At 42.6% G+C, this 14284-nt stretch overlaps 1 protein-coding gene across 13 annotated transcripts in view; it reads right to left on the minus strand.

Moving 5' to 3' along the window:
* Sox5 (SRY-box transcription factor 5) overlaps positions 1-14284 on the minus strand; it is a 943910-nt gene that overhangs the window by 16022 nt on the left and 913604 nt on the right. The window lies entirely within an intron of this gene.

The raw sequence follows: 14284 nt of genomic DNA on the forward strand, positions 1-14284 counted from the left end.
TGCTTGCTGGGGCTTCATACATCCAATGGAAGTGGCCTGTTACTTAGACCACAATTTGATTTGGATTCCTCAGCCAAAATATTGAGTTGGTGATTTTTTTGGAGATACAAATAGACATAAATTAAATCTCAAAAGTCATCCAGTCACTTAAAAGCATGCAGTACATGGCTTACATTTGTGGAGAACATGGTGTTAAAAACTAAATGATGTTCAAGAAAAATATAATGCTTAATCTCACCCACACAAGATATTAAATTGCTTCCAAATTAGAAAACTGGTTGACTTTGAGAACAGGAAAAAGCATGCAAGGAGAGGCTGCTGTCCCTCTCAAGTTTTCCAGCCATGCTCTTTGGATGATGTGATTCCAAGACAGCGTCCTGAAAGGCAGCCACTGGCTTCTATAGCTTTTGCTCAAGTCTCTTGATAAGTCACCAGATTGTTGGAGAGAGACTGTCATGAATGACACTGGTAGATCATATACACTGCAGAAGCGCTACCCACAGTAAGATGCTCACAGAACATAAACTACGATTGAAGATTATTGTCTTGTGGGAGAACGAGCCCAGCAAATGCAGTCACAGAGAAGTAATGAAGTACTAGAATCCCTGGTACAGTACAGCCTTTGTCTTGGCAAACCTCTCACAATAGTACAATTGTAAGAATGAGATTAAAATTTCTCTCAAGTCTGTGGCCTTGGAAGTCTGTACTCTATTCATGAGAGTCCCTATCTGAATTGATGGGAAAACGATCAGCATATGAGAAGACCTGGTTTACAGTCACTCCCACAGAATCACCCAGCAGCAACGCAGAGGGAAGTAGACTCTGACCCAGTTTGTTTTGGGTTTTTGATTGGTATTTTTCACAGCTTTGTAACCTCTGGATTTCTCTCTCTCTCTCTCTCTCTCTCTCTCTCTCTCTCTCTCTCTCTCTCTCTCTCTCTCCCTCCCTCCCTCCCTCCCTCCCTTCCTCTTTCTTTTTCTTTTCTTTTCTCTCTTCTTTTCTTTTTCTCTTCTTCTTCTTCTCTTCTTCTTCTTTCTTTTTCTTTTTCTTTTCTTTTTCTTTTTCTTTTTCTTTTCTTCTTTTCTTTTCTTTTCTTTTCTTTTGCCTAGAGAGTTTGCTGTATGCACTCAGCCAAATTCCAAAGTTTCAGGGGCACTAGATTGACAGGGTGTTTTCACAATAAATGTAGCCATTAAATGTGCATATGCACAAGTGTACTTACACATGCTTGTATACAAACACACACACACACACACACACACACACACACACACACACACTGACCTCCAGCAACAACATCCGAGAGTGCCCTGGTTAAAGAAGACATGACAGTACTTCTTTGCAGGAGGGACCGTGCACACATGGTACCTTTAAAATTTTGAAATTTTGATTCAACAGTCATCAGGGAAATAACCTTATATATTGTCTAAAGAATATTCTATTTGGATGAAAAGTTTTTCAAAAGAGAAGTAGCAAAACGAAGCCAATCATATTAGAAAAAATGATGTTAAGTGTTTTCTAGGTCCCTGAGTCTATGTCTATAGATGCCCATCCTCCCAAGATGATAAAACTACATGAAGAGGGAGGCACTGTCAGTGTTTCTAAGTTATATCTAGCTAGTGCTGCTAATGAACATGGTACATTGAGCTTATTCAGTTAGCCTCTGCAGAGTGGAGCCCCTCACAGTGGTCAAGATGTTGTCAGCAAGAGGAAGCAGAGAACAGCATGCCCGTTGTCACTCATTGTATCATGACTCTCAAGACATTAAAGAATGGAAGGGGAGATGTGATTGGAGGAACTGGTGGATGTATGCTATGTTTCCAGTGGAGACAGAAGACAAAACCAAGCAGAAAGCCATGTCCCCAAGGCTCCACGTGGAATTCACTGCTACATTAAATTTTACACACATTTTTCAGGAGTCCTGGTAGATATTTATTCAGAAAAAGAAATAAATGAAGATGATATGGTGAATCAACAAAAGAGTGAGTCAGATTTAAAACAGTTTTCACTGTCTAGAGGAGTTACGTTCTGAGAGGGAGGAATCAGTCAGATGTTGTAAACACTGGTGATGTGAAATAGTCTTCCCATGGTCTTCCTTTCAATTTCCCACATCCCCAATCAGCTAGCTTCTAAAGCAGTGGTTCTCAACCTGTGGGTCTCCACCCCTTTGGGAGTCAAATGACTCTTTCATCATGGTTGCCTAAAGCCATCAGATAGCACTGATATTTACATTATGATTCATAAAACAAAAGCAAAAAAAGACAAAGTGGCAATGAAAATAATTCTTATAGCTGGTGGTGGCCTTAAAGGGTCACAGCAGTAGAAAGGTTGAGAACCACTGCCCTAAAGGGACCGACATGGGTGATATCATGTCTAAGACTCAGTCATTTGAGATTATACCCTTCAGTTTTAATATTTCCTTTTACGTGATTATCTATTCATATGTTCAAATACTGCTGGGAATAAGGATAGTTTGACTCTCAGTCCTCAGGTTTAAATTTTGCCTAGATAGAGTCAGTTTCAACAAAATAGGCCAACAAACATAAGGAGTGGCAGCAGGATGTGGTGACCCAGGCCTGCTGAATCCGGGTGGTGAAAGGCTGAGGCTGTCCTGAGGCACAGTGGGAGTTATATCTGGTGGTATGGAGTTAGGACCTGTCTCTTGAACAATCCAGGGACAAGAAAAGACTCAGGTAGAACAGAGGTAAGTGAGAAGATTCTAGAAATCGCACACACAAATATGTGGAGAACTAAAACATTTACCAACAAAGATAATTTTCTACCAACTTCATAAACTTTTTCCCCCACTGGGATCAGATTAATAAAATGATATCAATGATAAACTTTATAGAAATGTCCATAGCATGCCCCAGTTTCATGAGCAGATTTCTAAACCACAAATGCATGGTGCTTAGGCCTTCCTTGGCTCGTAATACTGTTGAGAAGAGGATCTGAGCTCTCCCTACCCTCATGTAGTTAGAAAGAGCAGCAGCAGCAAGACATGAACCTTTAAAGATGCTGGCAAAAGTTCTTTCCTGCTGGGCTCATTGCAGAGTCGATCAAAATAATTCCACCAAAGTGGTCAAAACAGAACACTGTGCAAATATGAGTAGGAGCCGAACAAAGTGACCCATATATATCCCTCTTGATTAAAAAGGAGCAATTGGACAGCAACCAGATCTCCTTTGGAAATAGACTCCTATTTGGCTAATCAAGTCTCATATAAGTCTGCAGGCTTACAAAGGGAAATGTTAGGTCAGTTGACAATTCTCTGGGACTTTATCTGATCCTACATTGTCCTGAAGGAAGGTCAAATGATTGTGTTCAGCCTGAAGAATAGGAAGGTACCCAGCTGCAGTCCTGGCACTTGGGGAAAATATTGTAAGCCCAAGGACAGGCTACTCAATGTAGTGAGTTCCAGGCCAAGGGACTACAAAACAGTCTTGATCTCAGAAAACCAAAGGAGAAAAAAAAAAAAAAAAAAAAAAAAAAAAAAAAAAAAGCCACCCATCTAGACCAGATGGCTCCAGGGACGGACATGAGTAATTTTAAAGCTCTTCTTAGAGTCTTCGTGTTCACCTTGTGAAATGGCAGCTGGCCAGTGGCTCTGCAGCTTTCCCTCTGACAAGCATAATGGAAAAAGGGCATTGAACTGCTTGTATATGATACCAGACCCTGTTAGGACCCAACAGAAAGGCCAAAACATGCCTATCCTTTCTGTCAGACTGGCAGAAGGTGACCAGGATTCACAGTGAAAGGAACATATTTAAGATGAAAAATGTCTTTAGATTTTCTCTCTCCTTGTGTATCATCTACAGTAATGTATCTAATGTTTACGTTTTTTAAGTTTTCTTTTTCATACTTAGGAATGAGCTCAATTTCATGTCTGTACCTACCCCCAAATCAGGGACTTGCTTCCGTTATTATTACAGTAAACTACACAGAACGATTGAACACTCACAAAAGACAGAGCGGCCATCTTGTTGATCTTTCAGTGTGCAGTCAAAGCAAAAGTGAACTAAGGTGGACCTGAGGAAAGACAGAGTCTTTTCTTCAGTTCTCTGGTCTTAAACTAAACAGTGCATGGAGAGATGGCTTCCCTATCCCTTCTCTGAAGTTGGGATTCGTACGGCAGTGAGCACTGCTCCCTACCAGGCGTACAGACCCAAGGAGCGAGCTAAGCCGTGGATCCGCTGCCATAATACACATCCCTGCAATGAAGCGCAGAGCTACACAACAGTAAAAGGCACATGCATGTAATGACAAAACAGAGTGTTGACATGGGCGCAGCTAAACCCCTCTGGCTGCACTCTCTTACTCCACTTTTATGGTCTCCTACTATACTAGTGACACAGAGAATAAAGAGGTAGCAAAATGGAAAAGAAAAAGGATTTTAGCTCTCTAATTATGTGAGCCTCACAGCCCACCAGAGACATTAGAAGATTACTCCTAGTGTCATGACTTGTCAGCTGGGGATGTTTTTATCGGCTTAAGTGGAAGACTAAGACTCTGTATGGACGTCCACCCCTCAATCCTCAATGAAGAAGCTATGTGGATGTCCACCCCCTCAACCATCAGCTCTGTTCTTGCATACTGATAGCTCTCTGCTCTATAAAATCACCGTCCACCCACATAAACTAACAGCACAAATGGGAGAAAGGGCTTTCTTGTAAATTATGTATAAATTACATATAAATACACACACAACATACACTAAGAAACAAAAATCTTTCAACTTCAACAGACACATCTAATAGAGTACAGAAGAATCTGTGAAAGAATTTCTTTAACTTCTATCTTTGTTAGGTTATGTACAGACACTCTGGGTATCCTGGACTCTGAGACCCTTGACAAATAAGAGAATCAGAGAAGTTCATGGGCCTGCTAATCAAGAGGTCAGAACTGTGTCTGTATGTTCTCTGTTCTAGTTAGATAGAAAACTAGCCTTACCTAATTCTGCCCCACCCTTATCCTCAAATTCAATTTGAGATTCAGGGTTAGTTTTGTTGTCCATAGGATCTGCTGCTTTGAAATCTAGTAGCCAGCTTCATGACATGTTTCTCGAAGTGTAATTGCCTCTAAACTCACTGGTAAAGTGGTCGTGAGGAGACTGACTTGGAAGGCATGCTTCCCTGCAAAGACACCTGAGGCTAAAACTTGATGAAGAAGGCAGAGAAAATCAGTTTCTCTGTTAGATTCTAAGTTCAGCTTAACAATAAAAATTGCAAGATGGTGATACGATTTGTGGAGACAGCTTATATCAATAATTTAAAAATTAATTGTAAAAGGGGAGACACATTTAAGAGGGTGATGAAGAACACTCAAAAGCTTCTGGGAAACCGCTAACTGATTTTTCATGAAGAAGAAACTTTTGGAAATTAAACCTACATGCTTGATGTATGTTTAAGAACCCATTGCTTTGGTAGGTAACATAGTGACGGCACTAGGCTAGAGTGTGTCTGTGGTCATACTAGTGACATAGGGCCTTCCTCATGTATTTCAGTAAGAACTAGAATAGAGAAAAACTGAGGTTAAGGGTGGTGATTACTTGGGCCCAGCTCAGGTTTCAATTATTCTGTCAGTATCCCGATTGTCATTGTTGAGAATGTGTAAAGGCCTTGAAGTCTAGAAGGGAAGAGATAGCAGTGCTTTAAGAGGCTTCGTCTTTTAGGCGGACCAAGGCATGTTCTTGGTGAGGCACAGACATTCGGTGGTACATGGCCATCAGGAGACCATAGGTTATCAACTGTCAGGTGAAAGACACAGAATGAAGAGTTACCTAACCGATGGAGCTGTGTCCACTGAAGGCCACAGAGTATGGGCCAAGTGACTAACTATATATCAGAGATGCCAAGGGGGCATCCAGGGTCATGCATCAGTTTGGGCTGGAGCTGTTTCCTTGTCATTGAATCTGAAAAGCCTATGCTTGCTTTTATCTCCAACCTGACTAAACTCCATATGGCAGACTTAAAGTCCCCTGAACAGGCATATACATTTCTACGTTTCCCTAACTGTTCATAATTTCTCAAAAGCTACTCAGTAACTTCAACCTTATAGGCAGACACTCCCTACAGATGGAGATGTCGGGTGGATACATAGTTTCTAAGTTTTATAATCATTTTTACAAATTCAAGGAATAGGTTACAAGCAAAACAAATAGTGGCTATTCAGATCTATTCTGTGAGGACACTTACGGAGTTAGGCACTTCATAAGAAACACAGTTGGATACCCAAGTCTAACAAGACTAATTTATTCTTCCACACAAAAGCTCACTGCCAGAGAGAGGGAAGCACCGTGGTAGTCTGAGTGTGCCACTCACGGGAAAGTCGTTCTGAGGATTATGTCAAAAATAAACAACTCATGGGGAAGCTGAACAGAAGCACTGCTGCTCACAACTGCAGCGTCGCTCACTCACTGTCCTGGAGCCTGTGCTGAGGAAGAAGAGGAAGAGGAAGAGGAAGAGGACAAGAAGAGGCAGCAGAGGCAAGACTGAGATCAAGATGCCAAGCATCTGTGTCCACACCAAGTCAGGATGCAGCTGACGACTAAGAGTGGGTTTGCTGTTCTGTCAGACTGTAGGCACACATGTGCTGCTCACCACCACAGCTATCCAGAAGAATCAGTGGGAGATATACAGGTGGCCAACAAAGAGAAGTAACAAAATTCATAATCTGTATAGGACATCTGGTGGGTGTGTACTGGGGGCGCACACACATGCACATACAGAATTAGAATACTGTGCAAAGATATTTGTTTTATAAACAATGGGTGGCTCGGCCACTAGCGTACAGAAACATACTGGGCTTTTCTGTTTAATTTTTTTCCCTTTGCATGGAATACAAGCTATGAAGCTGTCAGCGGTCTTACAAATGAGACCTGAGTAGCCGGCACTTACTTCAGTTGGATAAACTGAATCAGGCTGTTCTCTAGAGTCATGGGGTCCAGAAGTGCTGGATCTGATAAATGGGAACAGGCACACTGTGGTTATGGTTCACTTTTCAATTATGCATTGTAGTTTTAGGTGAAGAAAGATTGGAATGTTCACTTAAAATCTCATTTTAATGAACAGCAGAAACTTCGCTCCATATTTTATCAGAATAGGGGAGATGTGTTATAAGTGAGACTGGGTGTATTCCTACTAGTGTTATGGCTCTCATTCCCTAGGAGGGAGACCAGGGAGGGAAAAGAGAGGAGCTAAGAAGACGGAGGGACCAGGAGAAACAAAGATGGCTCTGGGGCATCTGCTAACTGCAGAGATGCTGGCTTATTACATTTATTGAATGATTCAAGCTTTAAGGACCTCTGCAGGGGCTCACCACAGGGTTAATAGCTGAGCATACAGGTACCAAGTGCTTTCCTAAAGTCCTTGATGGTCCATTGGTAAAAAGAGATTAAACTCAATATCAAAGGATGGAGGACCCCAAACTGATACCACCATCCATCCGAGTTCCTCCAGGCTTCTCAAATGTCATCTTATTTTTTTTCTCTTTTCTTTTAAAGACCATGTTTGAAAACACCACAAACACAAAGGCACAAAACACAAAGGAGTGGCCATTAGCCATGACTGTCCCCATTGCTCATGGGCATAAGCAAGGGTTTCTCATTTGTACAAGAGGGAGGATCTGTGTCTGTGAAGATCTTATGGTAGGTATCTTTTGCCACAACTGCTAACGTGTCACGGTTTTCCTAATAGTTTGACTTCACATTGGCAAGATCATCTATGGACCTTAAGAGGTCCATAGAAAATGTATCTACTACACACATGGGTGTTCATTTTTATCTTTATCTTCCTGGGAAAGCACCTTAAGGAAGAATGTCAGTCTGAGGAGGATGACAGAAAGGATGGGAAGAGGTGACTACTCCTAGTAGATTAGGTTTTGGAGGCAGCAACAAAAGCCAGTCTTTACTCACACAAACTTTAGGGAATCTACATCAGTGAGTTATAGTCCCTTGGTACAGACACTGTTGACAGTTTGTGATAGATTCTTTTTATCTGTCTTATTTCACATACTCTTATGATACCTCCAGTGTTCTCTACATAATGTTGCCAGGAATGTGATGACTAGCATTTGCTCATCCCTAACACAAAGAGACAGTTTCGATCACCAGGATGGCAGGGTGGGAGTCCCTCTGAAAAACCCGGTGTGGCACACCCTTGGAGCCTTATTTTATTGGGGCCATTCTGCCCTAACCTTTCTAACCAGAATGATGTAAAGAACACAAGACTCTCTGTTTGAAAACATGCACAGCTTTTCTAGGCTTGGAAATTAAACCATAAAAAGTTTACTGAAAAAAAAAAAAAAAACCCTTTAAAAAGCTCCTTAGAAACTCACACCATAATTGCTCCCCACCAAGCGTGGGCACTTGCTAGCTGCATGTAGTGGCACAGTGACAAATGTATCAAAACGGAGTGCAGGCTATACTAAGAGAAAGAAAAAGTCTTCCACTGGCCATCTGTGAAATAAGGCATGTGGCCATTAAATGCAGAGGCTGTAAATATACACAAACTCCATGAAGCAAATGGCAAAAAAGGACCAAACTTCAAACTCAAACAAATCAAAATGTTTAATGCATAGTTCCCACTGCTGGAGGAAACAGCGCTGATCTTTGCCGTCTGTAAACTCGGCGTGTATTTCAATTAAATACCCCCGGAAAGGAGAGAGAGAGAGAGAGAGAGAGAGAGAGAGAGGAGAGAGAGAAGGGTGGGGAGAGAGGGAAAAATGAAAAGATGCAGAAGAAAGGCGTCTGGAACAAAAGGTTGTGGATGCTCTGCTCTCCATTTCCTGAGACAAACAGCCGCTGTACCTGCCACCAGCCTGTCAGGAGGGTCGATCGGAGTTATTGAAAGGCTGACAGGCAGGATGATGGATGGCTAATGATGACATAACACCAATTTGCCTTTTTTTTTTTTTGGTCCTGGTCTTTTGAAAACTGACTGTTCTGCACTGATAATATTCACTGAAGGGTTTTCTTCCTCCTCGGCTCCTGTCCCATAAGAAGGGTTTTCTGGCTAAGATGCTGAGAATATGAAGGTTTTGTCAATGATAAACAAAAGGGAAACCTGAGGTTTAGATGGTGCCGCATGCATAGAAGCCTGGGCGTGTTTCATTAATGATCATGTGCCCAAGTGACAGCTCCCTACCCAGGCTATATACATTTGCAGAGGACAGAGACTACCATCATAAAAAAAGGTGACTCTTCACCTTCAATTTTTATGTGTCTTTTAATGAAAGTCACCAAGTCATTAAATACAAATGTAAAGATTAAGGTAAGACACATGCACTTCCATATAAAAAAAATTTAATTGTTTTGTGTTACTTTTGTTATTCAATTGGTTCCTAGCTAAACTCTAAACACAGGGTTACAAAGATTGGGTTCATCTCTCTTTTCTCTCTCTACCACTGTCTCTCATGCACACACATATACACCACATGCACATTTCACATTTTCTATCTCTGTCACTAACATATACTACATACACACACTCTCTCCATCTCTGACACACACACACACACACACACACACACACACACAGATTCTTTCTCTCACACACACACACACACACACATCTAATGAAATCCCCTGATTTACAGATGCAGGCTCAGAAGACTTTCCCCATCACCCCTCCTCCACAGGGCTTACTGGCCATGCCTACCTCCTTTGCAAAGCTATTCTCTAACAGTTGACAAATGCAGTCCTAATTTGGCCCCTCTGATTCATTTTAGCTCACAGCAATATTTACAGCAGCTATCTAGAGACCATTAATTGAAGCATCTTCCACTGAACAGAGAATTCCTGTGCTCCTTCCCACCTACTATTTCAGAGGAAAGCCTCCAGCTCTGAGTCTCACAGGCCTTTCTCTGGAAAGGAGTGTGTATCAGATAACTCTGCTACATTCGCTGTGTCTGTTTCTGAAGCACCAACCCCTGCTCACCCCATCCATCCATCAGACGGCTGGCAAAGCATCCATGAGGAGTGATGGATGTAAAATAATCACTGGGGTGCCATGGGATGCACTTGCTGTCATTTGTGACTAATTCTCTCAAGCCACACACTTTTTTATTTTCATTATTAAACACCTGCATTAAGTCCACATTGGTCGCTGTCATTTCTGGTTTGTTAAGGGGAAGAAAAAGGGGTTGGCAACAGTGAAAGAGAAGCTCGTGAGAGGAAAGATTCTGAGTGGCACCATGACATTAACCCATTTACAAACTGTCCCGTGTCTTCTTGGTAGCACTTATGAATCTGACTCCCATTGCTTTTGAATGAGTTGTTGTTTCAAAGAAGTACAGCACCGCTCACCATGTTCACCTCACTCTGTACAAAGTGGCCAAGGATTTTTTTTTTCTTGAGCTTCAAGGGTATTTTCGTAGCAGCCACTGGCATTGTAGACCAACTCCCAGCACGTGTAAATGTTGCTCGTACTAGGATTGTAGACTATGCTTGGTAAATAAGTTCCCGGCTTTAAGAAATAAATGCATATGTTTCCATGCTTACTTTACTTATTTTACATGGAATGAGCAGGCAGAAGTCTGCCTTAACATGTATGGGAGAAGGAGGGATATTATCACCAAGCAATGTTTCCCTGTGTCCCTGTTTTCTTTTGCTGACCTTTGGTGAGTCACGGCTGAGTTATAAGGCCCTGGGTGTGCAGTGCTGAAGGAGTTAAAGGCAAGGAAGGACCATAAGGATGATCCCAGCCTGGCAGAGCCGGCATCTGAGACTGCCAAGGGCATTTGTATGGTGTCACTGGGGTGACTGTTGCTTTTTCCTATCTAATGCCTACTTGACAGTTCTTTTTACTCTACTAAGATCATCTTTGATTTCAAAGTGTCCCTTGATCTTGGGAGGAAGATATTATCTAATTCATTACAGAAAAGGATCTGTGCCCAATGTCGAGCAGTGTGCATGCTCTTGATCAGGAGATTCCTTAAATTCCTGTGACCCACCTCTATCCAACAAGATGTTTGTGGAAGCTAGCTAGCAGACGGAGGACTATGTGAGCGGAGAATGATTTAGCAAGGAGAGAATGTACCCCTCCCTGAGGTGTGAATGGTGGGTGGTTTAGTGTAGGTGCACCAACACTCTTGTGACCCAAAGGGAAAAATCAAGAGGCACAAGAGTATGAGCCAACCTTGCATCTAAACACACTTATTTGGTAGTGATTAAACACGATTTGCTTGTGTTCCTGCACTTAGATTTCCTCTTGTTTGTTGAAAAGCATGTTCTAAACAGACATGACAGTGTGGGGTTCACTCTCACATTTGGAAAGAGAGAAATGATATGGTGACTTTCTGGTCAGCTTTTCCTCTCAGGTGTGTGCTGAAGTTTCTGTTGTGGTCCACGTTGCCTGGTGGGATCAGCACAGCCAGGCTCTTATGATCTAGAGTGCATACAGATACTGCCAAGTCTGGAGCAAGAGCCTGCTGTCCACGTGGCTGTGTGGTGCAGACTATACCATGTCTGCGTTAAGGAAGCATGGCTTCAAACAGCCCCATTTCTTCCTACCTGAGATGCCTCCCTTTCCACCCTTGACACTGAGGTTTCTGCTGCAATGTCATCTGTAGCAGAGATCTGTGGCATAAGATAACATTATTTGAATATACAATCAGTCTATAATTAACCAGAGATGACAATTATAAATAACACTGTGTCCCAGAGTTTCCAAGAAACCTGACACACACAGTTCTTGGGTATGTTGAAACACTTCCAAGAAAAGTAAAGAAGTGAAAAAATCTTTTAGAAGTCTTCAATTAAAATGTGTTTCAGAAAAAAATAAAACAACAAAAAAACCCCGACTTTCATGATGTGTTTTGGTACATATCACCCGGCAGACATTCGTCCTTGTCTTCACACCTCTAATTGTTTTTGCTGGCCAATTACAGCTACGTAGAATCGAGACCTTCTGCTTGGGACAACCATGCTTTTTATACGTGAAGAAGAGTCACCGTGCACAAGGTTGGTGAACCTGAGGGAACAGATCTCCAGCAGAGGACTTTAATTTTCTGGATCTTAGGGACAACCACCTAACATTTCTGTGAATCCTTGTGTGACACAAGGCTAAAGTTTGTCCTTTTCAGTCCCCTCTTCTCTGTCCCTAGACCTTTCCTACTTCTGCCTTACCTTAGTCTTCTATTTATCACAGACTGTGTGTGTGTGTGTGTGTGTTGTGTGTGTGTATGAGTGTGTGTGTGTGTGTGTGTGCGTGCACACACACACATGTATGTAGCTGCCTTTCAGAGGCCAGAAGAAGGGTAGATCTGGAACTGGAGCTCCACAGTGCTGCCATCTGACATGTGTGCTGGGAACCAGGACAGGTGTCTATAAGAGTAGCAGCCAGTGATAACCATGGAGCGATCTCTCTAGCCCAGGGACAGTTACTAAAGGTAGCAAATAGCATTCTTTGGGGACCTCAAATGGCATGGGAAAATGTTAGTGGAGATTGTGAAAGCACATTATCCCACGTCCTGCCAATGCCTTTCTTTGGGAACCACAACAGGAAATCTGAAGCTAACCACTGAGCTGCATATGAACTGGCCATGGATAAAGCTGCATGATTACAAGAACCTAATAGACCGTCAGGGGCTGGGGAAAGACAAGGTACAGGGTGACATTTCCTCATGAATCACGAGTACTCAGCTTTGTCTTCACAGATAAATAACTGATAGGACATGCTAAGTAACCTGGGTTCTGGACTCATGTACAATGGTATGCAATTAATAGATTGATAATTTTACCTAAACTACTGAGAGATTATACATTTTGTGGTCCAAAACTAAGCCCGCAGCACACAGAAAAGTAAGTAATACACAGAAGGTATGAATGTTGATTAATCACTTATTCAAAGATGCTAACTTGACATTATCATCATCTTCCTATAGGTTACAGAGACATAAATTGATCCACACAGAATTGACATCCAGGCTTGCCCAACAGGCAAAGACAGCCAGGGAGCATGATGCTACCTGCTGCCAAGCATTGCGGCACATGCAGGGTTCTGCGGGGCTGCTGTCCCATAAGGAAGCTGATTCCTACCCTCTGGCTGTCTCATCTTATAGAAAGGATGTGTCACACACTGTCACATTAGACAGAAAGGCTTACTTTTCATAACTTAATATTTCTACTTCAAAGCAAATAAAAACAAGTTCAAGATTGAATTATAGGTACAGAGAGATGGTTCATCCTTGTAGGGGACACAGGTTTGGTTCTCAAAATCCAAGTTGGGTAGTCTACAACTCCCTGTAACTCCAGCTCCAGGGCTCTGTGAGTACCTGAACATACATGGCCATTCATACAGACACACACAAACATACACACACACAGATACACATTTACACAGATACACATACCACACCCACCCACCCATACAGACACATATACACACATATACACATATATATCACACACATACACACTACACACACACACACACACACACACACACACACACACACACACACACAGCTGCCTAATTATACATTTTAAAAAAATCTAGAAAGATGAAAACATTAAGCAGATTTTACAGCCAATCAGTAATGACCCTGAGGTTGCCATTGGTGACTCGGCTGGCCAATGAGGTGGTTGGCGGTGACAGTGACTGAGCTGACCAACAGGAATCAGCAGGTTATTACTTCAAAAGTAGATTTTACAAAACTGATGTTACAGCTCTACCAAGGAAGGAGGGAAGTTGAGGGTGCATCTCCCCACAAAGAACACAATGCCACGCCTGCCACTAAGGCAGAAGGCACTAACCAGACAGGTAAAGGCAAAAGCTCCTGGGTGTGGATGCGGATGACAAGTGTCAGCCAGGCCCCCTTGCTGTGGATGAGCCTGGACTGGGGTGAGTGCAGGCGGCTGTTGCTTAATCGGAAGTCTATGGAGCCGCTGAAGCCAGTGCAGGCGCACGCATGAGAGCAACAGCTGATCTGCATTAGTGAAGATTAACTCGCTTTGCCGTGGTGGAGGGCCCGGGATTATTTTATGTACTCCTGTTACCGCACAAGCCGTCAGCACAATTATTGCCCTCCGATGTGAATGACTGATCTGTAGCCACAGCTAAACAGCTTGCTGCTTAGGGGCTCCGGGAACTTCATGAAGATGGATTTCCATACCATCAGAGTGCTTTTAATGGGCTCCCAGATCCAACCACAAGGCCTATTTTGCGAGTATATAGAATTCGGGATGAAGGCTTCCTGTCCAAAAGGATTTGGTTGGTTGTCACTTGACAATTCCCAGCCAGCACAAGGGAGGGGACTGGGGGAGAGATAGGTAGAGTTGTCTCTG

Source organism: Arvicanthis niloticus, chromosome 9, assembly GCF_011762505.2.
Source record: "Arvicanthis niloticus isolate mArvNil1 chromosome 9, mArvNil1.pat.X, whole genome shotgun sequence".
NCBI classification, from domain to species: Eukaryota; Metazoa; Chordata; class Mammalia; order Rodentia; family Muridae; genus Arvicanthis; species Arvicanthis niloticus.